Source organism: Phoenix dactylifera, unplaced genomic scaffold (genome assembly GCF_009389715.1).
Source record: "Phoenix dactylifera cultivar Barhee BC4 unplaced genomic scaffold, palm_55x_up_171113_PBpolish2nd_filt_p 000954F, whole genome shotgun sequence".
Taxonomy (NCBI): Eukaryota; Viridiplantae; Streptophyta; class Magnoliopsida; order Arecales; family Arecaceae; genus Phoenix; species Phoenix dactylifera.
In genome coordinates, this window is record NW_024068312.1 from 63,855 (window position 1) to 88,730 (window position 24,876).

General features: G+C 40.1%; 1 non-coding gene across 1 annotated transcript; it reads right to left on the reverse strand.

The window, feature by feature from the left end:
- Positions 1 to 22,352: 22,352 nt before the first annotated feature.
- LOC120107677 lies at positions 22,353 to 22,458 on the reverse strand. The gene has a single exon (XR_005509360.1). It is a non-coding gene; the product is annotated as a small nucleolar RNA R71 (small nucleolar RNA).
- Positions 22,459 to 24,876: the final 2,418 nt, after the last annotated feature.

Genomic DNA, 24,876 nt, shown 5'->3' on the forward strand with positions numbered 1-24,876 from the left:
CAAAAGGATTCTTCCGGGTTTTTCATTATTTCTCATTGTCATATTTGCTTATTAAGAGCTTTCAAATCTTTTGTAAAACCTTTGTTTATTGTGCTTGTTCCAGTCAAGGGACTTGGAACAAGGGATAGGCATCCCAAGCCTAGGTTAAATTGGGGGATTGTAGGGTTCGTTGTTAGCCCGGGGTAAAACAACGAGTTGGGTAGTGAACTCGCAAAACTACCGTACTGTAATCGCTGATTATAGTGGAAATTCCCAAAGGTGTTTGGGGAGTGGATGTAGGAGCAGTGGAAGCTCCGAACCACTATAAACCTTTGTGTGTTTGCGATTGACTGTGATTGCTACTCTAGTTTTATCTTTGCACACACACTTGAGTATTTGATTTTAATTAGTCAAAAAGTTTTAAAACACCCAATTCACCCCCCTCTTGGGTGACCATCTCTGGGCAACATGAAAGACAAAGTAAATGAAAGTATATAAGAAGAATCAAGTCAAATTTTTTAATCACTTGAAAACACACTTTAAGGATGAAATCAATGCAAGATTATAGTTAAATAGGGGAAGTTTATTTGAAAAGAATTGATTTTGATCCTTGACATGCTTGTTCTTAATATTTTAATGCATGACTTAACACGTAATATATTTTGCATGTGGCATGATGGATTCTCAATATTTTGTAATGCTCCATGCTTGGACAATTTGATTGAATGTTTGAAATACTACGTAAAATTTTTGTTTGATATTATAGAAAAGAAATTTCAGATTTGTCATTCACAATCATCTTTGAAATCTGAAAGTTGAATAAATCTGTAAAAAGGAGAAGAGAAGTATATCTCTATATAGGCAAAATGAATTGAGTTTGTTTTATCCTTCAACTTGCTTAACTTTGGTATATAATGTTCTAATTCATACCAACACTCAACATAAATACAAATATTCTGAATATGCTCTTATATGTTTGAAATATGTGTTTTGAATCGTAATGATTTAAGATGAGCTACAATGTGGAAGATACATATCTCAAATTACAACTTTAAAAGCCTCCTTGAGAATCTTTATGAAATTCAGAATCTGACTTTGTATAAAAGCTGTAACTCAATATGAATTTCTAAATGAAAACTTTAACATAAGAAAAACAGAATTAATTTTGACCCCTTGGTTGATTGTCTCGATACGCATCCGAAACATATCTTTTCTTATCTTCAAGGTGTACTAATATTGGTCCAAATGATGTGTCTTTCGATGATCTTGATTGCAAACAAAAATTTCTAAATATATGATTTTATTTTGATATTAAAAAGATTTATTGTGTTTCATGTATATATTGCTGAAAAACTATGATTAAGAAATTGAGTTCTATAAATATATATACCTCAATGATCATCTATATGTTTTTCTCTCCTACATTCTTAAAGACTTCCATCAGAATATATATAGAGAGTGAATGATCTTAAAGCTAGAAATATTTCAGCTCACTCAAATGATTCTTAAAAGAAAGAAAATGTAAATGCTTTTGAAAAAAACTGAGCTTCAAATGAATCATTTTCTGATTAATATTTCTATACATTTTCTCTAAGATTAAGAGAAAGCATAACTTGTTCTTGAAGGATTAGAAAAAGTAATTGCTACAAATTTTGAATAATGCTAGATTACTCTACATTCTCGATATCATAGAATTTCAGTTTTATTCACCTTTATCATTAAAATTTGAAATTCAACAATAGAAAAGAATGATTAAAGAAGAATGCATCTTTTGAGGGGGAGCTTTAGATATTCAGTATCTTATCCTAAAAATTACTTTAATTTGATGCATACCTTGATTTTTATGGATTGATTTTGATGAACCTCCTTATATAGCAAGACTTGCTTTAATTATATAATAAGTTTATACCTTGAGATGAGTTCTATAAAGGTTGTCTTATCTCAAACATTGAGTCTTATGAAAATAAGCTGAAACTTATAGAAAATATACTTTTTTTGAGATTGACAATTTTATTGAACATTATCTTCAAATTCTAAACTCTTAAATGGAATGATCAATTAAGGGGGAGAAAGAAAATCTCAGAAGGAGAGATCTTATGGAACTTAATCGCATAAATCTATAACTAAAGGAGTGAGAAAGAATACTAAATAAAAAGTGATCCTAATACTCTCCAATATGTATCATCTGAAATTTAAAATCTGAAAATCTTTATGATACACCTTGAGGCTTGTTATTTGGTTAATATATCTTATGCATATATCATGAACCAAATTGCAACTCAAACAGTTGATCTTAAGAGCCTCTAACTTACTGAAAAAGGGAGAGAATAATGTGTTTAATTCTCTTGAGTATCTCTTAGAAAACCTCTTTTTGGAATTCATCAATGTGTTCTTATTGGCTTATTCTTCAGAACTTCAATCTTGTGCCAATTCATTATTATATGCACCAAAATATTTTTTCTTTGGAATAAAGTCCTTAAAAGAACCTTCAAAGCTTTGAATTTTATGTATGCTCTAAGATATATCATAACTTGCATGAATTCATGTTTTGGCATTTATGCCACAATATTTTTACACCATAAAAGAACTTTGCAATCATACTTAATATACTGCTCTTATACTCTGAAAATTAGTTAAATTGCTCTCATGTTGCTAAAATACTTAATATATTGGGCAAAAAATCTTAAATGAACAAGATTTCATACTTATTATTGAAGAGAGGTTAGATTTCCATTCGTGCTTTCCTTGAATATCATTTGTGGTACTTCTTGAATTAACTTAAGAAAGATTCCATCTACACTTGAGTTGCAAACTATCCTTGGAATCATATTCGATGTGCTCTCATCCTTATCTTTGTGCTTAATGTTTCACTATCTTTTTGATGTTGTCAAAAAGGGGGAGAAATATCTGAGTATATGCTCAGAATGCTTTATGTGTTGATTATGTTAAGATTAAATCTAAAAGCATTATCATGAAGTATATTTTAAAGATATATATTTTCTACTTCAAACAACTTAGCTATGCATTACTTCTAGAACACAATATATTTTATATTGCATATACTCCAAGTTTTGTCATCATCAAAAAGGGGGAGACTGATGACCCAAAGATTGATTTAAAGATTGATTTTGATGATCACAAAACCTTGAAGTATAAATACTAATGTTTGTGTTGCAAGGAGAAAGATATTTATTTTGCAAGGAACATAGCAAGTTGGAAGAATGCAAGAAGGCCTCCAAAGCTCTCAAGAAAAGTTGGAAGAAAGCTACAATTTATTGGCCCAAGTTTCAAGTTTAAAGTATTCAAGTTGGAGGAACAAATTCTAAAGAAAAATTCAAAAGAATAGTTCTCGAGTCGACTCCCAATGTTTCCGAGCCGACTCAACAGAGTAATAGAGGAAAGACAGAACAATGAATTTTAGACCCTGCAACCGAGCCGACTCCAGAGGACCACGAGTCGACTCCGAAGTCAGGCGAGTCGACTCCTATTTGTGCAAGAGTCGACTCCCAGAGAAAAGCAAGGCAAAAAGTCAGAGAGACAATTTCGGACACTGAGAGCCGAGTCGACTCCCGCAAAGTCCGAGTCGACTCCGAGGCAGTTCAACTCCAAAGACAGAGGACAGTTTTCGGGCTCTGAGAGCCGAGTCGACTCGAAGAGAATCCAAGTCGACTCGAGGAAGAAAATCAGAAAGTATGTCCTCTGGATTCCTGAGAATGAGCCGACCCCCAAGTGCCCGAGTCGTCTCCAGCTATTGGCGAGTCGACTCCAGTTTGGTCCGAGTCGACCCGAGGACAAGGCATGCACATTAATTCAAATTTGGAACAGTGGCCGAGTCGTCTCCAGTCAAGCACGAGTCGACTCCTGCAACAGGCGAGTCGACTCCAGATCGCGCGAGTCGACTCCGATCCCAACAAAAATATTGTCAGGAGGTACAGACTGTGTCCAACGGCTCTATTTTCGTCTCTAACGGATAAATTCTTGTTTCCACGCCATCTAAAGCTATAAAATCAAGAGGAGAGCTAGGAGAGAGGGTATGGAAGTGGGAGAGAACTTTTAGGGAAGAGATTTCAAAGAGATTACAAGGGAAATCTCCCATAAGCACAAAAGGGCCATCCAAAGTGAAATAGAGAGAAGAAGAGCATCCAAGTGAATTCCAAAGCTTCCTCTCCATCCGTGTGCTGCCTCAATAATCCTCTACCTCGTGCCTAATCAGAAGAGGGTCAAGTAAAGAAGAAGCCGAGTTCCTTCATCTTCAAAATTCATTTGAGAGCTTCTCTTTACTCCATTTGTTTATATTTGCTATATTTGCTTAGTTAAGAAGCTTGTATTTGCTTTAAATTCTCTGTCTAATATCTTGTAACTTGATTCAATCAAGGGATTGAATCAAGGGGTTAAGGTTTGTTGGTGAGCCAAAGGGAAAACCAACGTTGTAAGGTTGTGGTTGGTGAGCCTTTGGGGAAAAACCAACTGGGTTGATTGTGAACCCGGAAAACAATCGTTGTAAGGTTGTAGTTGGTGAGCCTTTGGAAAAACCAACTGGGTTGGATTGTGAGCCCGTGAAAACAATCAGTTGGTTCTAGTCGGTGAGCCTGTGAAAACCGATCGAGTTCGTTGTGATCTCGCAAAACAACAAGTTGGGTTGTGAGCTTGTAAAACAACCGGCTGTAATCTGAGGGATTATAGTGAAATTCCCAAGAGGTCTTGGGGAGTGGATGTAGGTGCTGGGATGCACCGAACCACTATACTTTTGTTGTGTTTGTGATACTTTTTGTTGTCTAACTTCCTCACTCACTTACTTAGTTAGATACTATGCTTGCTTAACTCTTCTCCGTGCATCCTTTAGTTGCAAGCATATTCAAGTTACTTAATCAAGTCTCATTCAATATAACAGCATTAAGACTCATTGAATTGAATTGCCTACTTGGTCAAACTTAGACTAATCTTTTATTGAGTCTGCTGCTTAATAGTTGATTAGATTAGAATCATACTCTTGCTAAGTTTAAATTCCACTAAGCATCCATACAACTTAGCTTAATTAACTCCAAAAGATTAGAAGTCGTTGAAAAGTTTATAAAAGACCCAATTCACCCCCCCTCTTGGGTTGTCACCTTGGGCAACAGACAAAATATAAATGCCATTACTCAGAGTTCCATTCATTACAGCAGCACCATTCCAAATGATATTGCAATAATCCTTTTTTATTGATATTTCATAACTATTTTTGGCCAAAAGGCCTACAGAAATGACATTCAATAAAAAACTTGGACAATAGTGACAATCACTAAGGACATTTATATGAGAGCTGAATTCAAGTTTAAGAATTTCTAAAGCTAGAACTGGAACTGATCTTCCATCTCCAACATTCAGAAACCTTTCTCCTTCTTCAAACCTCTCACTGACTTGTAGCCCCTGCAACGAATTGCAAATATTAAAAGGACTACCGGTATCCAATACCCAGGTCGAATTATCACAAATAGAAAAATTGTAAGGTGTTATCATATAAGTACCTTGATTGGCAACTGATTGCCCACTTTTCTTAGGCCGGTTCGAATCGAGGGATGCAATGTAAACAGGACAGTTCCTCTTCCAATGTCCTTGCTTCTTGCAGAAGAAGCATTCCGCCTTGCTCTGATCAGCCTTTTTATTCTTTTTCTGACTAGGCTGAGCATGGTGCACCAGTTTCTTTTGGATTTTATTTTTCTTTTTTCCTTTCTTAAAGGTACCACGACCCCTGGACGAACCTCCCACTAAATTCACCGACCTTTTTAGGAGTTAGTGATCCTTCTAAAAAGTTTGTAGTAAACCCAACAATTGGTGATAATTTACTACCAGTTTCGTCATACGAAAGTTGGTGAGAAATGGGCAGTACGAACTAGAAAGAGAATTCAGTATAGCATCCTTCCCCAATTGATCATGTAGGAAAAATCCGAGAGTGCCTAGGCGCTCGATTAACTCAATCATGTACAATACATGATCGGTCACCGAAGCTCCATCCTTCATACGTGCGCTGAAAATAGCACAACTAGTCTTGTGCCTTTCAACATCATCAGGAATACCGAATGATTTATTCAACACTTGAATGATGTCTTCCTGCTGCGCATTCTCAAAACACCTACTAAACTCATCAATCATTGCAGCGAGCATAATGCAACGGACAATGATATGATCACTGAGCCACTTTTGATAAGTGTCTCTGACCGTACCCCGTGCATTAGCAGCGGGCTGCTCAGGTGCTGGATCTATTATTACATAAAGGATCCATTCATGCTCTAGCACAATTTTCAGTTTTCTATACCAATTATTGAAGTTGAGACCAGTCAACTTGTCATTATCCAATAATGAGCGAAGTGACAAATTAGTGGCCATTTCTGTATAAAAGAAAATTTGGCTATTAGTATATGAATTGACTAAACACATTAGACTTGGACTTTAGTCTAAAGGTACTTCCACTATTTTATACAAATTGGTAGCCTCTACCTCCAATTCGAAAAATTACTCTTAATTTTTTTGTGGGCATTAGAACCCAATAGATCGCATATAGGCCCGAGTGTGGCTCGGCTAACCCATATGCACCTATTGGTAGGTTCTAAACCAATTGCTTCACCAAGCAACTTCTAGCGATAATTTTGCCTTAGGTTCTTCGGCAGGCGTGTGGCACCTCCACCGAATACCTTAGTTAGGTCCAACCATTAAATGATAGGGTTAAGTCTAATCAACTAATAGACGACCAAGCCCGAGTGTAGCTCGGCTCACCTGACCGCCTATTGAAGGTACACTTAACTCATCATATATTGAATGACAATTCCAATGCTTGATAAGTACCAGGCGTGTGGCGCCTCCAATAATTATCAAAATATTGGACCCATTATCTTCCAACTTAATAGGAGGCTATGACCTAGTTATCCCCATAACCATTTCATTTTAAGGACCTAATATTTAGAGGATTTCATAATTAGGATAGATGAGAAGATCCAGTTAGTCTAATTTCTTCCACTGACTTCACCAAATCAGATTAGACTGAAACCGGTTAAGGAGGCACCTAAATCAATCAAACTGATTTTCCTTATAGGCATGGGCTAACTCGAATCATTAAGTGATCCAATCAAAATGTGATTGACCATGTTGGCCAGGTAAGTGAGATCGGTGGAAGGGATATGCCATTAACTCGACAAAGACGAATCAGTGCGAGTAGCTTCCAATTAAAAACCATCGGTCAAAACTACCAAACTTACCTTAGACACCGACTGGTTAATCAATTTCGATATGATTACTCAAATGACTCGGGCTACACCTCTGAGCCTAAATCAAGTTCTATCTTGGTCTAATCAAAGACATGGACTTGATCTATCTACAACTATTGTAAATTGACCTAGAATTTTCATGACCTTATCTAGTTACTACTTAATTAGATTTGATCAATTAATTCTATTTGTCCATGTATGATTCTAACCTTAGGTCTAACCCAATTCTAGGAACTTGATTCAAGCCAACCCATATGCCCAAAGAATTATGCAATGTCAATTAATTGAGTTACAATTCTATTTCATAACACTTAATTCTCAATTAAGTTTAGACTTATGAAGTTTTGATCATTGCATATTTCTTTTCAATTACATATTAATTACAATCTTTCAGTTCTTAAAACACATTTTCAGATCTGATTTTTTGTAATTAATCACATGTAATTAGATTTAATTCATGTTTAAGTTATTATGTTTTATGTTCATGCATCACATATACATAACAACATGAATTAATACAAACAACATACATCTTATGTATTTTTTTTTCACTTTTAGTTTTAAATCTGATTTGTTCATTAAAATCAGAGATCATATGAATCATAAACTTTATTTAGATCTAATCTAAACAATATTATAATTTCAGATTTATTCATGTTACTAATCCTAACACAAACATGCATCATATGCATCCAAAATTTCAGATCTAGTTAATCATGCATAATCAGCAATTAAATCAATCATAAAAAGTACTTTAGATCTAATCTAAACATGTTCATGATTTCAGATTTAATTACAAAAATTAAAACATAAAAGTTTAAACACGAACCTGGTTCTGATACCACTAAAAGTGAATCCTAGGTTATTCGGTATTAAGCATGCTGAAATTTTATTTTATTTTTTTAAACCATGGCTGAACCTGATTAGGTTGCCTACGTACCCCTTCATAAGGGGGACCAAGCCATACGTAGTTCTTTTTAAGTTTTAAAATACAACGAAAAAACCGAATCAAACAATTTAATTAATGCATGCTTACAAGATCAAATCTAGAAATCAGCACCTTAAGAACACATAGGATTATGCCGGAATCGTCTAAACATTTATGCTAAAACTTTCATGCATGATTAACTATCAGATTTGAAAGATAAAAACTCTATTCTGATTAATCTCCGAATATCCATCGAATGGATTCTGGAGATAACTCCATGAGGAGCCCAAAAGGAGGGTAAAACCTCGGGAAATCAGACCTAGACCCTGACTCTAAAATAAAATATCGATGTGGGATTAATACCTTTTATGATAGAAGAAACTTGTGGATCTGATCCTTGACTTCGCAGCCACGCACACGAATGGCCTCTACGAGAAGTACACGCGAAGCCCTAGGTAAATCGTCTTCCGCGAGAGTGCTAGCTCGCGCAGGAACGCTGCAATGGCTAAAACTTTCTCCTTCTAAATACTCAACCTTTGATTGTTCTTCAAGGAGATGGAGGATGGACGTGAGGAAGAAGGAGAAGAACGGATGGAGGCCATCAGGGAATTTTTTCAGAATTTTTTGAAACCTCTAAATATGGTATATTTTGAACCCAAGGCATGGGGATCTTTTATAGCCAAAAGACCACCCCACGCCTCACACCTAATTTAGCCAACAAATTTGGCTGATAAAATTTCCAAAAACTTTTGGTGGTTTAGAAGCTAAGAGGAGATAAACATATCCAAATTTTGTGCATTTTCGATCCCTAAAAGATAGGAATTCATGCATCCAAAGTTCAGCCACAGACCACCCTATTTCATGCGCCATGCAATCCCTACAAATTAGGAATTTCATCTAAATCTTTCTAGGAAGATTTAAGGCGCCATTTTTATAAAAAATATAGCCCCACACTCCTCCCTTCTCACGCCAATTTTTAGCCAAAAATAAGGAGGATAGGCATGGAAAATATTGGGAATAAATCAAGATGTCATTCTTCTCCAAGAAGATAAGGATGGGTTCCTAAAATTTAGGAATTCTTCTCCTTATCGAATTCTGATTATTTGGACTCACAATCCTCATCAAATAAGGTCTTCTAATTGATTTGGATCAAGCCCAATCCAATTGGATCAAGTCCCATCAATTGGGTCAAGCTCAATCTACTTGGGTTGAACCCAATCCAATTAGGTCAACCCTGATGCAGCCCAAATTGAATCCTATTCAATTTGGCTCAACCTAAGCCCAATTACTCAATCAAATTGAGTTCATTAGCAATCTAATTGCTAATTAATCCTCCAATAATTCAATAATTATTTTAATGCAACTTTTGCTTAGGATAATTTGTCAATCGAATTGATCAAATTATCCCTGAATGATTCTTAATCTTCAATCAGCCATTTGATCAACCTAGAAACTTCTATGCATGTGACCTCATAGGTTCGAACCTAAGCCGGTAGTATAGGAACATCTTTCTATACTAATCGATGTGACCATCTAGCAATGGTACCCGACATCCGGATAGGCCGAATATATGCGAAGCAAATATTCTGGAACCCTGGACTATGGTTACTGTATAATTCAATCCCTTTGACTCCTAATGTCAGGATGACTTAGAGCTCACTGTCAACCCTATAATTAGTACATCCATTATGTGATTAACTTTAGATATCCCGTGACTCCTCACTGGGATTATCCTGGCCAAGATTTTGCTAAATTAATCACAAGACATTATCTCCTGTTTTCAGGAGGGGTCAATTCCATCTTGACTCACAACTGACTACGCAAGTACTTGACTGCACCCAGTGATCTTCCGTCACTAAATTAGAAATTCAGGTAGTCTGGTACCAAAGTACAGTGAGTTGCTTGCTAGTCACAGGTTGCGGTCTCAGGTCAGAGGGTCAAACTTATACCTATATCTACTCGAAACATCTCTCGGCAGTAGAGCATTCCGAAATTGGTCATGTTCAGTGAAATATACTCCTACACTTCTCCTGTGTTGTATACCATTGTCTCCACACTTCTTGGTTAAGAAGACAACCAACGTATATGTCACACAATGACCTAATCTCGATAATGTTGTCGTCCTAGTAACAACATATCATTTGGTCGCGAACTAGTTTAAGGACTCGAAGATAAATACTCCTTTATCATTAATAAGTCCTAAGGACTTCATCATATAAGAGTTCATTTGAAGATGTAATGATGAATAATGCCAAATAACACTTTATTAATTTGTCAATTCATTTACCAAATTCAATCATCAATATGCTGACGATTGACATTTAGGATTAAATTCCCAACAATATCTTGGTGCATAAGATGCATATGGCATATTTTAATATGTTGCCTTGTTGTGATTCCCACAAGGGCAACATTATTCAAATATGACTGTATAAAAATGAAGGGTTTGACTTAACTAGACACGGTAGTTTGTTGTGATTCCCACAAGGCTATATGTGTACTAGAGGACAGGATAAAGTTGGGAATTGCATGAGATGCAATTGGAAAGAGTTTCCTACCTTTGAACTTTTAAGGGCTTATTGTGATTCTCACAAGGTCTTTTATAAGGAATTTGGATCTCAACCCCACTAAGAAAATTAGTATATTCTCGTTCATCATACTTGAGGGTTATGATATTCAATAAAAATAGTGGGAGTAACAATTAGATAAAAGTCCTTGTCTGCTTATATTAGTGTTCTTTGTAATTGTAGATTAATTCTGCACAAATGGTATTTTCACTCTCACTTAGAGGTATCTTAGATACAAACAAATTGACTGGTCCCAACTATGTGGACTGGTTGAGAAATTTAAAGATTGTTCTCACACAAGAAAAACTTTCCTACATTTTTGAAACCCCTAACCTAGGGTCAGCAGGGGAAGATGCAACTGAGGAGGAATTGGCCACATATCGTATGTGAAAAATGACAGTTTGACTGTCAAATGTATCATTCTTGCTTCTATGAATAATGAATTGCAGAGGCAACATGATAGCATGAATACTCACTCCATACTCCTTAACTTGAGGAGTTATATGGTGAGCAGAGCAGAACTGCTAGATATGAGATATCTAAGCAGTTGTTCCGTGCTAGAATGATCGAGGGGTCGTCTGTGCAAGACCACTGTTTAAAGGTTATAGACTTGATCACTCGATTGAGTCAACTTCGTTTTGCTATGGACAGTGAGCTCAGTTAGGATTTGATCCTGCAATCACTACCCAACTCATTCTCGCAGTTTGTCATGAATTATCATATGAACAAACTGAATTCCTCCCTGCCTGAGCTTCTAAATATACTAAAAACAGCAGAGTCTCACATGAAGAAGGACAAGGGTCCGATCCTTCTTGTTGGTGAGAGCTCAAAGAAGAAGTCGGGGAACAAGGGTTCAAAGAAAAAACTAAACCCTAAGAGTCGCATCAAAAAGAAGAAGGAAAAGAAAATCTCTGGATCCGGTACCTGTTTCCACTGCGGCAAGACGGGCATTGGAAAAGGAACTGCAAGAGCTTTCTTGCAAGTGTGAAGCCTGATGCAAGTGTTGCATCAAAAGGTATGTTTTTATTATATGCCAATATGACATTAAGTTCTTCTGATTCTAATTCATGGGTATTGGATACCGGTTGTGGTTCTCACATATGCAAATCTTTGCATGGACTACAGAAAATTAGAAGTCTGAAGAAAGATGACTTCGAGCTATATGGCGCTGGAGGAGAATCCATCCAGACTGAAGCTGTTGGCACCTACTGTTGGGGTATGTGGAGACCATTGGTGATGAAGAGAATTGAAGGAGAATCAATTCTGCATAGTTCTGTCTGGCAGACTGTCCGAGTCGACTCGAGCTACAGTCGAGTCGACTCGGGAACAGCCGAGTCGACTCGAGGCTCGTCGAGTCGACCCGGAAGGAGAAACGTCAGAAGACTGAGAAAAACCATATTTCTGTCTGGACTGTAAGAGTCGACTCGAAGGTTGGTCGAGTCGACTCGAAGCATCGTCGAGTCGACTCGAGCTACAGTCGAGTCAACTCGAGATCGTGCCAGTTATACTAGGATTTGTTCAGACGTGCCAGAGTCGACTCGAACTACAGCCGAGTCGACTCGGGCTCACGGGAAATCATACGGACGAGTTTCCTTTGGTGTTTTTGGTGGCGTTTCGACGGCTATGATCATCTGAAGGTCTTGAGACTATATATAGGACTCATGAGAGCCCTAGAGATTGATGATTCCAATATTTTCGAGAGAGACTCTTGTTTGTTTTATGAGGCTAGGGTTCTAGAGAAGAAGAGGATTGGGATCCTTTTTTCTTGTGCAAAGAGAATTCTATGTGAATCTCTTGTAGAGCGATCGCTTGTGATCGTTCGGGTGTGCGCTATCTCTGTAATCAGTTCATCCTAAGTGAGATTTGGAGCGGTGGAGGACGTAGGCTACATGTAGCCGAACCTCGTTACATCTTTGTATTTTGCTTTGCTATTTTCTTTTTTCTTCTTCCTTTGATTTGATAATCCGCTGCGGTGCTCAAGTGTTTTACCCTATTGATACCAGGGATAATCTTTTGCCCTTCGTAGCGGAGCGAAGAGGTGATCCTTAAGTCCGGTGTCGAGGGAGCGAGAGAGTGCTTATCCGTTTATTCTCCCTTTGCTTGTCCGACGTTGGTGGTGGTGCCGGTGTGAGTGGGTTCCGGCACAGTTGCTGCCCCCCAACAAGTAGTATCAGAGCTATTGGTATTCTGCGATGGCGGATGAAGGAAAGTTGCGAATTGAGAAGTTCAATGGCACAAACTTCGGGTTTTGGAAGATGCAAATAGAGGATTACCTTTACCAGAAGGATCTCTATTTACCTCTTGGAGGCAAAGCGAAGAAACCAGAGAAGATGTCCGATGAAGACTGGGAGGTCCTCGATCGGAAGACGCTCGGCACCATTAGATTGTCACTTGCATCTCAAGTGGCATTCAATATCAAAAACGAGAAGACGACGATGGAGTTGATGGCAACATTGTCACGGATGTACGAGAAACCCTCAGCATCAAACAAGGTATTTCTCATGAAGAGGTTGTTTAATCTTCGTATGAAAAATGGCGGCAGCGTAGCAGAATATCTCAACGAGTTCAATGGACTCACGGCCCAGTTGGAGTCAGTGGAGATTAGTTTTGACGATGAGATTCGGGCATTGCTAATCCTCTCCGGATTGCCTGATAGCTGGGAGGGCCTGGTGATGGCGGTGAGCAACTCTTCGGCGACGGGGAAGTTGATTTTTGATGACGTTATGGGAGTGCTTTTGAGTGAAGAAGCAAGAAGGAAATCTTCTGGAGCTACGGAGTCGTCTGGAAGTGCACTAAACACCTCTGACCGGGGAAGACAAAAGAAGGACGGTCGATTTCGAAGCGACTCGAAGTCGAGATCCAGCAGGTCTCGAGCACCTCAGAACAAGGGAGCGAAGTGCTGGAACTGCGGAAAGACGGGGCACTTTAGGAGGGACTGCAAATCTCCTAAAGGGAAGCAAGGCGACCACACCGAAGGAGTCAGCAAGGATCTGGCAAATCTTGCTGAAGATGGTGACATGGATGCCCTCGTTCTATCTTTATCTACCTGTGACGAGTCTTGGGTGATAGACTCGGGCGCGTCTTTCCATGCTACATCCCAACGGAAGCTTCTTGGAGGATATGAGAAGGGAGACTTCGGCAAAGTCTACCTAGGGGATGGAGAGCCTTGCACCATACAAGGAAGGGGAAGCGCGGAAGTGAAGTTGATTTCTGGATCTTCACTTGAGCTTGAGGACGTACGGCACGTGCCTCAACTGCAGAGGAATCTGATTTCTGTTGGACAGTTGGCGAGCCAGGGGTACAAGACTACTTTCACAGCTGATCAGTGGAAGATATCCAGGGGTTCTTTGACGGTGGCTAGTGGCAAGAAGGTTGGGACACTTTATGTCGCCAACGGCACGGAGAACTCTATTGGAGTTGTTGCAGCAGATGTGGACACCAAGTTATGGCATTGCAGACTAGGGCACATGAGTTATCAGGGACTGGAGGTGATGCACCAGTTGGGAAAGCTGCAGGGTCTCAGGAGTGTTGAGATGGACTTCTGTGAGGATTGTGTTCTCGGAAAGCAGAAGCGTGTTTCATTCAACAAAGAAGGTAAACCTCGGAAGCAAGAAAAGCTAGATCTCGTACACACGGATGTGTGGGGGCCTGCACCGGTTTCTTCCTTTGGTGGATCTCAGTACTATGTTACTTTTATTGATGATGCTACCAGGAAGCTTTGGGTGTTCTTCTTGAAGCACAAGTCAGAGGTATTTGGGGTCTTCAGGAGATGGCAAGCGATGGTAGAACTTGAGACAGGAAGGAGGTTGAAATGCCTGAGATCGGACAACGGTGGTGAGTATTGTAGCAAGGAGTTTGAGGACTACTGTACAGAGACTGGGATTGTCAGGCAGAGGACAGTTCCAGGAACACCACAACAAAATGGAGTTGCTGAAAGGATGAACAGAACAATTAATGAGCGTGCCAGGAGTATGAGGATACATGCTGGATTGCCACAGCAGTTTTGGGCGGAAGCAGTTAACACTGTTGCCTACTTGATCAACAGAGGGCCATCAAAGAAACTTGAATTTGGAATTCCTGAGGAAGCATGGACAGCGAAGAAGATTGATTTGGCGCACTTATGAGTATTCGGTTGTACCAGTTATGTCCATGTTGATTCCAGTCAAAGAAGCAAACTAGACGCCAAATCAAAGAAGTGCATTTTCGTTGGATACGGAGGTCAACAGTTTGGGTATCGGTTTTGGGATCCCGAACACAGGAAGATCATTCGTAGTAATGATGTGGTATTCAATGAGAAAATGCAGCAGAGCACTGAATCAGAAACAAAACCTGTTGAGCCGTATTTTGTGGATCCTGAAGAGGAGTCTACAAATTCTGGTTAGAAGACTCAGTCAAAGCAAGAACCTGAAGTTTTAGCACCCTCTCCACAACTAAGAAGGTCCACTCGTAGTACTCACGGAAAGCCTCCTCAAAGGTATGATGGGACTCTTAGTTATTTGCTGCTCACAGATAATGGCGAACCTGAATGCTTCACGGAGGCATTGGAGGTTGATACCAGGGAGGAGTGGGAGTTGGCTATGGATGATGAGATGGAGTCATTGGAGCAGAATCAAACGTGGGATTTGGTGGATCTGCCCAAGGGGAAGAAAGCACTGTCAAACAAATGGGTTTACAGGCTGAAGGAAGAGCAAAATGGGAAGAAGCGATACAAGGCCAGGCTGGTTGTAAAAGGATTTCAGCAGAGAGCACGTATCGACTTCACGGAGATCTTTTCTCCTGTAGTCAAGATGAGTTCTATTCGGGCGGTGCTGAGCATGGTGGCAGTAGAGGATCTTCACTTAGAGCAGCTTGATGTGAAGACGGCCTTTCTCCACGGAGATCTCGATGAGGAGATATATATGCAGCAGCCGGAGGGATACGTTGCAGCTGGCATGGGTGACTTGGTTTGCAAATTGAAGAAAAGCCTATATGGTTTGAAACAGGCGCCCAGGCAATGGTATCTCAAGTTCGATAGTTACATGCTTGAGATAGGATACAGGAGATGTCAGGAGGATCACTGTTGCTACTTCCGGAACTTCGGCACATCTTACATTATCTTGCTATTATATGTTGATGACATGTTAGTTGCAGGAGCTAGCATGCATGAGATTGCAAAATTGAAGCTGAAGCTGTCAAGAAAATTTGCAATGAAGGATCTAGGAGCAGCAAAACAGATCCTTGGGATGCGGATCAGCAGAGATAGGTCTAAACATATCCTCAGACTATCTCAGGCGGAGTACATCAGCCGAGTACTCAGGAGATTCTGCATGGAGGGTGCCAAACCTGTTGGCACACCGCTGGGTGCCCACTTAAAGCTTTCAAAAGGGCAAAGTCCGAAGATGCGGGTGGAGGAGCTCAATATGTCAAAAATCCCGTATGCATCGGCGGTGGGAAGCTTGATGTACGCTATGGTGTGTACGAGACCAGACATTGCTCAAGCAGTGGGAGTTGTGAGTCGCTTCATGAGCTGCCCAAGCTTGGAGCATTGGCGCGCGGTCAAATGGATACTGAGGTATCTGAGAGGCACGGAGCACATGTCATTGTGCTATGGAGGTTCTGAGATCCGGTTACAGGGTTTTGTGGACTCAGACATGGCAGGGGACTTGGACGGCAGGAGGAGCACGACGGGGTACTTGTTCACCTTGGGCAGTGGAGCCGTCAGTTGGATTTCCAGGTTGCAACCAGTTGTTGCATTGTCGACTACGGGGCGGAGTATGTGGCAGCCACAGAGGCGTGCAAGGAACTAATATGGCTTCAGGGCTTGATGAAGGAACTTGGGAAGGAGCAGAAGGATTGCATGTTATATTCAGACAGTCAAAGTGCAATTCATCTGGCGAAGAATTCAGCTTTCCATTCGAGGACGAAGCATATTGACATACGGTACCACTTCGTGAGGTCATTGCTCGAGCAGGGACTCGTCAAGTTGGAGAAGATTCATACAAGTCAGAACCCTGCAGATATGTTGACGAAGGTCGTCACGGTGGAGAAGCTGAGGAGTTGTTCAGCTTCTGCTGGTCTTCATGCTTGAAGACGTTGAGGAGGCATCGTACCTATCTCACTAGGATGATTCATTTTCAGTGGGAGCACAGAGGAGAGCCAAACAACAAGAGGATATACCCAAGGTCTCCAAGTGGGAGATTGTTGGGGTATGTGGAGACCATTGGTGATGAAGAGAATTGAAGGAGAATCAATTCTGCATAGTTCTGTCTGGCAGACTGTCCGAGTCGACTCGAGCTACAGTCGAGTCGACTCGGGAACAGCCGAGTCGACTCGAGGCTCGTCGAGTCGACCCGGAAGGAGAAACGTCAGAAGACTGAGAAAAACCATGTTTCTGTCTGGACTGTAAGAGTCGACTCGAAGGTTGGTCGAGTCGACTCGAAGCATCGTCGAGTCGACTCGAGCTACAGTCGAGTCAACTCGAGATCGTGCCAGTTATACTAGGATTTGTTCAGACGTGCCAGAGTCGACTCGAACTACAGCCGAGTCGACTCGGGCTCATGGGAAATCATACGGACGAGTTTCCTTTGGTGTTTTTGGTGGCGTTTCGACGGCTATGATCATCTGAAGGTCTTGAGACTATATATAGGACTCATGAGAGCCCTAGAGATTGATGATTCCAATATTTTCGAGAGAGACTCTTGTTTGTTTTGTGAGGCTAGGGTTCTAGAGAAGAAGAGGATTGGGATCCTTTTTTCTTGTGCAAAGGGAATTTTATGTGAATCTCTTGTAGAGCGATCGCTTGTGATCGTTCGGGTGTGCGCTATCTCTGTAATCAGTTCATCCTAAGTGAGATTTGGAGCGGTGGAGGACGTAGGCTACTTGTAGCCGAACCTCGTTACATCTTTGTGTTTTGCTTTGCTATTTTCTTTTTTCTTCTTCCTTTGATTTGATAATCCGCTGCGGTGCTCAAGTGTTTTACCCTATTGATACCAGGGGTAATCTTTTGCCCTTCGTAGCGGAGCGAAGAGGTGATCCTTGAGTCCGATGTCGAGGGAGCGAGAGAGTGCTTATCCGTTTATTCTCTCTTTGCTTGTCCGACGTTGGTGGTGGTGCCGGTGTGAGTGGGTTTCGGCACAGTCGCTGCCCCCCAACACCTACATACTGGAGCTACCCTCCGGGAAGTTCTTGAAGCTAGAAGACTGTTATTTTACACCAAAAATCATTAGAAATATAATTTCAATTCCTTTGTTGCTTAAGAAAGGATTTGAAATAAATGGAAAGAGCAATGGTTGCTCTATTTCTTTATCTAATGAGTATTATTGTTATGGTACTATGGAAAATGGTCTTTTAGTATTATGTCTTAATAATGTTATGTTTCATATTGGCAAAGATAATAAAAGAAAAAGAGAGGATATTAATAATACCCTCCTCTGGCATTACCGATTAGGTCATATTAGTGAGACAAGGTTACACAAGTTGTATAAAGATAAATTCTTTGACCCTTATGATTTTGAATTATTAGGAACTTGTGAATCTTGTCTTATGGGTAAAATGACCAAGTCTCCAATCTCGGAACATGGAGAAAGGGCAAGTGAGTTGTTAGAACTCATACACACTGATGTGCGCAGTCCTATGTCAACTTCAGTTAGAGGTGGATACTCTTACTTCATCACATTTACTGATGACTTATCAAGGTTCGGTTTTGTGTATCTAATGAAACATAAATCCGAATCCTTTGATAAATCTAAAGAGTATCAAAATATGGTCGAAAAATAAACTGGGAAGTGTATTAAAATCCTTCGATCTGATCAAGGAGTAGAATATCTTTCTAGTGAATTTTTAGACTATCTTAAATTAAAGGGTATACTCTCTGAATGGACACCTCCATATACGCCACAATTAAATAGTATAGCTGAAAGGAGGAATCATACCTTATTAGATATGGTACGGTCTATGATGTGCTTCACAAATCTTCCAATTTTCTTCTGGGGTCATGCCCTAGAAACTGCTGCATTAGTATTAAACAGAGTACCATCTAAGTCTGTATCTAGCACTCCATATAAGATATAGAAAGAAAAGAAACCTAATCTTAAGAATCTTAAGATATGGGGTTGTCATGCTTATGTCAAAAGAAATTTTGGACATAAGCTAAGTGCTAGATCGGACAAGTGTATATTTGTAGGTTATCTGATAAGTGCTGAATAATTTATAATTTAGTTATCTTTTCATAGCACTTATCAATGTTCTTAAACTGATAAATATATACTTTACCATGAAATTGAATAATCATTGAAATAAATTTAAATTATGATAAGAAGTAAATAATTCTTTTCTCAAAACAGACTCTAAATTTGTTCCTCTTCTGGTTGTAATCTTTCATGAAAACATATAAGGAGGAGATTGTGTTGACCCGGTTTAGTAACCTGATGGAGTTGTAATCAAGCTAAGGCTATGATTAAATAGGTTTTGATCCTGATTGGATAATTATTCTTGTATGAGGAAAAATGTTTGATTGACCCTTTTTATTAAGTCACGGTTCTGCTTTTAGCCTTATTGAGTCCGGTCTGAAGTAGTTTAGCAAAAATTAAATTTAAATGACATTGGGCTCGAGAGTAAGTTCAAGCAAATCAACGATCATGACCCACCTCAAACCCAAAGTCAATTCCCAACCAATTCCTTACCTGCCTTCATATAAAATTTATAAATTTAAAAACACAAAAAAAGAAAATAATGAATATAATAAAATAAATAAAAATAATTTCGGGGGATTCACTGTTCATATGAACAGTGTTACAAAAAAAAAATAATATAAACAAAACATAAGCCACTGTTCATCTTCTTCCCCGCAGTGCATCACGGCCGAGATTCGCGTCCTCCCTCCCGTTCCAGCCACGAGTCCCACGCGGTGCAGATCCTCCACCTCTTCTTCCGTCCGTGACACGATCAGTAATCCAGCTCCTTCCATCGCGCCTAATTGCAGCACCCTCTTCCGGAAACTCCCACACCCGGACTACAAGCTTGATCCAAGCCATCCGTGATCAAGGCAACGCAGCCATCTTCCTTCTTGCCTCTGCAACCACGGATCCATGTTCTCCACTCTTCCGGATCTCCAGCTCCTTTCAACGTCCCCGTGATCCCAGCGATCCTGCTTCCAAGTTTTAGCACCAGTCCAAGTTCCCAGCGTCCGTCTGCAGTGGTCCTCCAGCACCATTTCTTCCGCCGGTGATGCATCCCACGCTTCAAGCCTCCGCGTCTGCAAGCACTGTGATCCAAGGACCCAGCAGCTCTTCCGTGATTTCCTCCCGTCGATCAAGCTCCCATTTCTTCCGCCCGTTTCAAATGCAGCTGGTGATCCCACGGATTGACGCCCTCCTTCCGTTTCCAAATCCCAGCCCCCAAGCAATCGGATCCCCAGCAATCACGCATCCTCCCCCTCTCGATGCTTCAACGATTGATCTATAAAAGGGGGAGAGGGAAGAAACCAGGGCAGAGCTCGGTGGAGACGAAAGCAGGGGAGACCCCCTGTTTCGGTGAAAAGAAGAATCCAGCCGAGAGAGAAGAAGAGAAAAAGAAATAAAAAAAAGAGAAAGAGGGGGGGGGGGGTAAAGAGAATAGTTTTGGATATTTTGGGAATAATGGGAGTTGATCAATTTCATTTGAAGATGGGAGGTCGTCCGGAAGCCATGCTCGGCTAAACGTCTAGTCTAGGGCTGGATGAAGCCCTAGCAATGTTACAGGGCATTGTAGTTCTTATTTTCTTTATTATTTTGGAGCTTGTTTAAATTCTTATTATCAATGAAGAATTCTTTTATTATGTTTAAACTTTGAGCATGCTATTTATTATTCATGTTTGCTAAAGTAGTCTAAGATGATCCATGCCTAGGAAGATGAGGTGTACTGCACCCTAGGTTAGCATAATTAGGTAGACACTTCATGCTACACCGAAGATGGATCTTCCTAACACTATTTATGCTTTTATTTTAAAAGGCTTGTAGCCAATATTGCATGCCCCTCCAAAAGATAAAAAAAATAAAGAACACAAACCCTGATGCAATGCTATGTGGTGGACTCCAAACCCTAGATCCATTTATTCTGATAAATTCTAATTCGCACTCATAGTTTAATTTAGTTAAATTAAGTTAGCAAATTCTTCTTCTTGATTTATTTTTAAAAGAAAAATAACTTATTCTACAATCCCTGTGGACCGACACTCGTAATCACTATCCTACAGGATACGTGCTATTGCGTGGTTTATTTTTGAAATTGAAAGAACCGATCAATTTTTGGCGCCGTTGCCGGGGATTGGTAGCATAGTTATTTTTCCTATCATTAAAAAAAAAATTAATTAATTAAAAAAAAACTTTCAAAAAAATATATATAAATAAAAAAAATTATTTTCTATTATTGTTACTTTTCTTATCTCTTTTTTTTCTCTTCTACTAATTTTTTTTAAATTTTCTTTTGATCTTATTTGATCAGGAATCGAAGGAAAAATCTGGGATGATCAAAAAGAGAACTGCTGGAAAAGGAATGCTGTAGAGGTTTGCCTAAAAAAAAAAAATAAATTGCTGGGGAAATTTCCTTTGGTAACCTCTAAACCTTTCTTATTTAAATTAAGTATTAGCTTGAAATTTTGTGGTGATTGTTTGATTTTAATTTCAGCAAAAGTGTGAATGCATGCCTGATACACATACACCAATTAATTTGCACTTAGTAAGGGCAATCACCCCAACAAGATAAGAGCCAGATTTCATCACCGGACTCTTGCCCAATTTAGGTGAACTCAATCTCACATAGTGTCACTTTAATTAAAATCAATTAGACATTGGCCCCTAGGGACATTCGAGCTCAATAGGACGAAGATCACCGAAAGTTGCACCAATTTCGCTCTGTGGCTTAGTTGATGTCTAGGCAAGCTTTGTCCTTATAAGGGAGACAGTTCATCTGTTCGAGGCAAGTGGGTTTTAAGTGGGACCTTTGCGAACGCATCGTGACCCCTCCACTTACCTGGGAGCTTACCTGGTCAACTCGGTTCATTAGACCGGATTGGAGGCTTAGGTGCCCTCTTCAAATCAGTTAGGAGCTGTCTAGTGATTTTAGGACAAAGACTAGAATTGATATGCTTTTCTCTTTTATTGCATGCTTGATTGATCGAGTACTAGTGTATGCAAGGTAGTCGTTCTAGAGTACGAAACCTATTACCTTTTGACCCTGAAATAGAACGAACCCTTAGGAACATTCGAGCTAAGATCAAAACATTAGGATCATCCCCACCTCTTAAGATGGCTGAAGAACAACCCAAACTCCTGAGGGAGTACTTTACTCCCACTATTTACACTTCCCCATCTTGCATTCGATTACCTGAGGTAGCAGCTGTACAATATGAAATAAAGTCTAGTGTGATCCAAATGCTCCCATCTTTTTATGGGCTCACCAACGAAGACCCATACAAACATTTAGATGAATTTCTTGAGATTTGCACCACTGTCAAGATTCAGAACTTCACTGATGATGCCCTGAAACTTAGGTTATTCCCCTTCTCCCTTAAAGATAGAGCCAAACAATGGCTGAATTCTTTAGAAGCTAACTCAATTCGTTCTTGGGATCAAATGCAACAAGAATTCCTTAAAAAATACTTTCCTATAGGAAGAACGAACCAGTTTAGACGTGCCATTACAAGCTTCTCCCAAACCGAGGGAGAAGAATTTCATGAAACTTGGGAGAGATTTCGGGACCTAATCCGTAAATGCCCTCATCATCAAATACCTAAGTGGCAGCTAGTGCAATGTTTCTATGACGGTTTGACGGAACGAAACCGTCAGATGATCGATGCTGCATGCGGGGGGACTTTCATGCTTCGAAATGAGCATGAAGCATGGCAACTATTTGAAAATCTTAATGAAAACTCCCTCCACCATGCTTCATGTTCTCGTCAAGCACCCCCGAATTTTCAAAGAAAAGGGGCCATTTGTGAAATAAGTCATTCTATGGACCTGTCTAGCAAGGTAGATGCATTGTCCCATAAGATTGACCAACTAATGATAGGAGGACATGTCGTTAGCTCTTCCCAAGCACATGTATGTGCTATCTGTTCTAGCCCATCGCATCCTATTCATGAGTGCCCCTCAGCACCCCAATTTCCCGAACTCGTGCAAGAACACATCAATGCTGCCCAAACACAGCCCAGACCGGGTAATGACCCATTTTCCAATACATATAACCCGGGTTGGCGGAATCATCCAAATTTTTCTTGGAGGCAGCAAGCTTCGAATACTACCCAACCCTACTCCCAAAATTTTCAAAACCCTCAGAATTTTCATCTCTACCGTCCCTCAAATCAATTTCAACACCCTCCTCCTCCAACCCAAAGAAATACAGCCTTTGAGGAGAAGGTGTTGACTGCCCTTCAAGGTTTGGAGGCAAACACACAACTATTGCACTCTCACATGCAATCAATTGCTAAGCTAGAATCCCAAATGGGTCAACTAGCCAATGCATTAAACAAGCGAGAGGAAGGTAAGCTTCCAAGTCAACCAATGAGTAATCCTAGGGACAATACGTAGCTCAAGAAACTCGACTAAATCATGAGCAAGCCAATGCTTTGACTACCCTAAGGAGTGGACGTATAATAGATAATAAGGTTGGGGAGGGTAACAATAAGGAAGGTGAAGAAGAGGAGAGGAATGTATCACATGAAAACCCAAAACCTTCTTCAGTTAGTCCACCATCTGCCACAACCCACATTCCAAAGGCCCCATTCCCTGAAGCACTTAATGCACCCACTCCCTTTGGCAAGAAGGGAACTTCACTAGAAGAGATGATGGAGGTTTTCAAACAAGTTAAAATCAACCTCCCACTCCTTGATGCCATCAAACAAGTTCCCTCCTATGCCAAATTTTTCAAAGACCTTTGCACCCAAAAGCAAAAATCTAGAACACATGTGCCTAAAAAGGTCCTTCTAACTGAGCAGGTAAGTTCCATTCTCCAACACAACACCCCTCCAAAGTTCAAAGATCCTGGTGCTCCCACTATTTCCTGTGTCATAGGAGATAACACCATTGATCGAGCACTTTTAGATCTAGGGGCAAGTGTGAATCTTCTACCCTATTCAGTCTATGAAAAATTTGGGTTAGGTGAATTAAAACCTACCTCGGTGTCCTTACAATTGGCTGATCGATCTGTGAAGATACCACGGGGGATAATTGAAGATGTTCTTGTCAAGGTAGACAAATTCTATTTTCCAGTAGATTTTATTGTCCTTGACATGGAACATGTGCCCAACCTTAAAAAACAAATCCCTGTGATTCTTGGTCGTCCCTTTTTAGCGACAGCCAATGCATGCATCAACTGTAGAACTGGGGCAATGGATATATCATTTGGGAACATGAAAATTAAATTGAATGTATTTCATGCCGCTGACCAACATGTGAGGGAAGACGAATGTTGCCTAATTGACGAAATGGATGATCTTGTAGAGGAAGCCCTTCCCTATATCTTAGTAGATGACCCCCTAGAGGCATGCTTGGCCCATTTTGACATTGACAACTTTGACATAGACAAGGCCATACAAGAAGTCAACATCTTACTCGACAATCAATCTCCCATGAGTTCCCTTCCTTGGAAGATTCGACCTGAACCTCTTCCCCCCATTGCTAGCGCACCACTTTGCTTCCATTGATTCTCCACCTAAACTTGAGTTGAAGCCACTTCCAATAAATCTTAAGTATGCCTTTCTAGGACCAGAAGATAGCCTCCCTGTAATCATCGCGGCCAACTTATCTACGGAACAGGAAGTTAAACTTTTAAGGGTGCTAGAAGAGAATAAACATGCCATAGGATGGTCTGTAGCCGATTTGAAAGGGGTTGACCCCTCTGTTTGCATGCATCGAATTCATCTCGAAGATGATGCAAAGCCCACCCGAGAAATGCAAAGAAGACTCAATCCTAACATGAAGGAGGTAGTCAAGAAAGAAGTGGTGAAGTTATTAGATGCCGGAATCATTTATCCAATTTCTGATAGTAAGTGGGTGAGTCCGACACAAGTGGTACCCAAGAAATCAGGTATCACTGTGGTTGAAAATACGGAAGGAGAATTAATACAAACACGCACAACCACGGGTTGGCGCGTGTGCATTGACTATAGAAAACTTAATTCAATGACTAGGAAGGACCATTTCCCTCT